A 399-nucleotide genomic window follows, 5' to 3' on the forward strand; every position below is an offset into this window, starting at 1 on the left:
CTAATTAGTTATGTGTTGTTCAGACAGCTGCTTAATTTAGTCAATTAGCAGTTTTTTTGTTTTTTTTTTGTTTATTATTTTTACATATTTGGTTTGTTAATTTATTAACTGACTCAATTAAGCAGATGTCTCTTTATAGTTTTTACTTAATTTAAACTTAATTTAGCTTTAATTATGTTTTTCTACTTCAGTTTGGTACAATATTTTCAATTGAAGTTTAACTAGGTTACGCTAATGTTGCATTACACATGTCCCGACGAGAATTTGTAAGTAAAACAAATTTGCTAAGAAGCAGAAAAAACGATACATATTAAAATGTTATGCTAAATATCCATTTATATACAATACACATATTATTATCATAATAAATTCTTGAATATTTCCGCTTTCAAATTTAAT

Source organism: Bactrocera latifrons, unplaced genomic scaffold (genome assembly GCF_001853355.1).
Source record: "Bactrocera latifrons isolate USDA-ARS-PBARC rearing strain unplaced genomic scaffold, ASM185335v1 scaffold_263, whole genome shotgun sequence".
Lineage (NCBI taxonomy): Eukaryota > Metazoa > Arthropoda > Insecta > Diptera > Tephritidae > Bactrocera > Bactrocera latifrons.